Consider the following 4,433-nt stretch of genomic DNA (forward strand, 5'->3'; position numbering starts at 1 on the left):
ATAAATCTGGTCTTCTTTTGTTAATAAATATCACGTACATCCTTTTCATTAAACAAAATTTTAAAAAGAAGACAAAAACATATTAATTTTTTATAGTTTATAGAAGGAAATATTTCACCCAAGTGTTGGATAAATTATTTATCTAGACCTGTTTCACCTGAAATCTCAAAACAGAAAAAACCAACATTTATTTGTAATATGTGTTCATCATATTCCAGTAATAAAAAAGAATAAGATAAATATGTAAATTGTTGTTTAATTAATAATACAGTAAAAGCCAGACAACCAGAAAATGTATAGTCAGAAAGTTCCTATTGTTATTTATACTAATTCAGAATGTTTGTTATTAAAGATGGATAACTGTCAACACAATCCAAAAATTATAAAAATATTGAAATAAATACAAAAATATCCATTATTAACAGAGAATTATTTTCACAATAGGTTGTACAAAGAAATATAAAAAAATTGATTCAAACTTAGGAATGAAAACAAATACAATAGAATTGCAATTAAACGATGATGGCTTTGGTATGAAGTACACCTGAAATGTGTGGTTTTTGTTATTATATTGAATATGTAAATGGTTCCTGCAAAGAACCTTAGAGGACCAAATTCAAATAGAAAAGTTGTTGAAAAAACTGGTAAAAGTTACTCTGTAAGTGTAGAAATGAAACCACTAATAAGCAATGAACAATGTAGACATGATAAATTTGAAAATATTACACAAGAAAGAAACACTTCAACATCATTATCATTTGACTGGAAATATGTAAATCTTTTACATAATATCTGTAATCAACAAAAAAATCCGTGTTTTAGTCAAGTTTACTTACATAATTTACCAGAAAATTATTCTCTTTAATTTGTAAAAGAACTTTGTTATGATGAAAAAGAAGGTTATTTATACTAAATAATTGAACTGACTATATTAGTTTTAAGAAATGAAAAAATTTGATAATTAGATTCAGTGATACATTTAGATTTATGCTTTTTATCCTTGGTATATTTTCTTCTAATTTAAAAATGTATGAGGTGATTCAATTTACAAAGTATTTTTCCAGAAGTATGAATATATTTAGTCATTAAAAAAGGAGTTCTTCCTAATGATTCAAATGGAGAATTGGGAAAAATTTAAAGAAAAAATCTTATAGCAAAAGAAGAATTTTACAATAAGTTATATGAATCTGCTATTCCTGAAGAAGGTTATAAACATGCCCAATTAGTTTAGGACAAATTTTATACCAAAAATCGTGGAGAATATGATGAATTATATATTAAAACCGATATTTTATAATTAGCTGATATCTGATAAAATTTTAGAAAAGGTTCTATAAAATTTTATGATTATTTCTACCTTGGTATTACAAAGCCTCTGCTTTTCTTTTGACACTATGTTAATAATAGCTAATCAACCATTTCAATTATTACATGATTATGAAGTGATTTTAATGATTGAAAAAGGAATAACAGCTGTTATATCCAAATGTTGCAAAGATATGTTAAAGCAAATAATTGGTATATGACAAAGTTTGATAAAAATGTGGTATCAGACTATTTGTCACAATTAGATGCAAAAAAATTATATTGTTATGCTGAGCATCAGTATTTAACATGTAGTGGATTTAAATGGGATTTGATTACAATAAAAGATGAAAAATGTTGAACAGTTCTAAAACAACTTGTAATTTTGAAACAGATTCAGAACATCCAAAAAATTTATAAGTTTTGCTAGAAGAAAATTTTATCAGGAACAAATTAGAAATGTTATCAACTACTGTAAATTCTCAATATAATTATTCTGTTCATTATAGAAATCTAATTGTCTCTATAAATTACTGTTAAAAAATTACAAAGTTTCTGAATTTCAGCAATCTGAGAGGTTAAAAAAATACATACTATTAAATACAGAAATGAGAATGAAGCAAAAGAAAAGATTTTGAAAATAATTTCTATAAACTGATGAATAGTGCTGAATTTGGGAAGGTGATGGATCTGACAGGTTAAAAAAGTATAGATATTTAATTACAAAATTGAGAATGAAAGCCAAAAAAAAGATTTTGAAAATAATTTCTATGAACTGATAATTAGTGCTGCATTTGGAAAGGTGGTGTAAAATAGATACATAACTAGTCTCAAATGGTGAAAAATATAAAATAATAGCTACAATGAATTTTAAAAATACAATATCATTTGCTGATATATTGAAAGAAGTTATGGATGATTTTCATTATGATGTGGTGAAACCAAAATCTAAAGAAAGTATCGAACTTTGTTATCAAGTTACTGTTGTTATAGCTATAATACAAAAAACTGAAGTTTTATGAGTGCATGAAATCAATAATTGACTGTTTTGATACAATAAATACCCAGGATATAATAAATATAATTTACCTCAAAGTGTATGGAGATATTAGGAAAAATAAAACATGAATGGAAAGGAAAAATATAAGAAAAAGTTTCTGAGTTAAGGGAGAAAATGTTTGCTTATAAAGTAGATGATAAGGAAGAGAAATCTTCTAAAGACTAAAGAAATGTTTTGCAAAAATAAGATACATTTGTAAGATTATAAAGATTACTTATTTAACGGTAAACTACAATACGTGATTGCAAATGTAACAGAAAGGTTTAAACATGAAACTTACTCAATTTAAATTATTAAAAAATCGTTAAGTCCTCATGATAATGAAACTTATGTTTTAGAAAATGGAACAGATTCATTACTGTGTGAGCACATTGAATTAAATTGTCAAACAATTTTCAATTTTTTAATTTTAATTTTTGTAATATTTACATTAAATATACTTATATTTTCCTACAAAAAATAAATCAGTAATCTTTATTTAATTCTGTACATCTCATAAAAATGTCTTAAACTCATAACACCAGTAAAATTTGGAACATTTTAATCGTTATCCTCAATATAAAATGTGTACATGACAATTGACATTTTTATAAATTTCTCAAGTAACACTTTTGATGTTTCTTTTCAAATATATTTTACATTATAATTTTTTAATACTTCCAACACATTATAGAGTCCCATTTATAAATAATTATTTTTTGTTTTTGTTATATCTGGGATGCATTTTTTTACATTTATTTGAATAGTTACCTCTAGTTGTTTCATTCTTATAAAACCAGTTTAAGGCTTTAATTTCTGGACTATTTTTAAATTTATTGAATTTACATCAGCTAAAGACATAATTTTTATTGTTTTCCAATGATAATAATATTTCTGAATGTTCTACACTTGGAATTCATTTTAATTGTACTCTATTATATTATTCTGTAACATGATTCCACACCAAAAATTTGATTTTTATTGTTAATTTTTTCGAAGAAGTTCTTCCAATGTTTGCAATATCTCTGTTTCAGGAATGATGATAGTACTGATTTGTCTTGAATATAAGACAAGGGTGATAGATCCATTTTTCTTCTCAACAACATGTAATGGATTGTTGTATGAACTTACTGCAGGCTCAACAATGCCATCGTCAAGCATAGATTGTATTTCTGTTGTAACATGTTCCTTATAATATGCCAGAATTACGTATGGTCTAACACAAAATTTAGTATGCTCATGAGCATGAAATTGGTATTGAAATCCCTTCATTGTTCTGTTTTGTGAGTAAAAGCTGTGTAATGTGCTTGTAAAATCACGAAAAGGTTCTGCCTATCAGCGACATTACCAGTCTCAATTGTTTGAATTTTATCCTGAGTTATCTCATTAGTGTCAAATATGCCATCGATATCATCTCTGTCAATACTTGCAGAGTGATTGTTAGTGTCAAGTTGCGTCGAAAGTTCCAAACTGTTGTCTAAAAAGAGGTAAAGCCGAATAATTTCCTCATCATGGTTTGAGAGCCAATCTTCAAATTTCAAAGCTATTGACTTACCTTCTTCCTCTAAACTCATTTCAGCATCGTGAAAGTTGGAGATAGCTTCGTATTCATTCAAAAAGTATACTCCCAATATAATATCTGTCGACAATAATGGAACAATAAGAAATTTCATAGAGAAACTGTGGTTTTGACAATAGAATTTTATGTTAGTTTGTTGGCATACATCTACACTTTTTCCAAAGATTAAACCTTGTAATTTAATCTTACGTAACACCTTGCAATGTGTGTGGGTGAGTTCTGAGGGGTTGTATGGGTTTGACAGGTACTGATTCTTGTGCAACATGTCTTCAAAATATTTGACAAGACTGGAGAATTCAGATTTTTCAAAGTGTTTCATCATTACGATGCTATGTTTTACTCAGACTCGAGTAGCTTGTGACCAATATGCTGAGAGGAAGGCATGATAAAATTCTCCTTCATTGTGACAATCGCGAATGACCAATCGCCTTCTTACAGCTGCTTCATTCTCTAAGTAGCCACACAAAAATTCCAGTCTGTGCTCTAATGACCATTTGAGAGAAAAACAAT

This window comes from Schistocerca cancellata, chromosome 10 (assembly GCF_023864275.1).
Source record: "Schistocerca cancellata isolate TAMUIC-IGC-003103 chromosome 10, iqSchCanc2.1, whole genome shotgun sequence".
Taxonomy (NCBI): domain Eukaryota; kingdom Metazoa; phylum Arthropoda; class Insecta; order Orthoptera; family Acrididae; genus Schistocerca; species Schistocerca cancellata.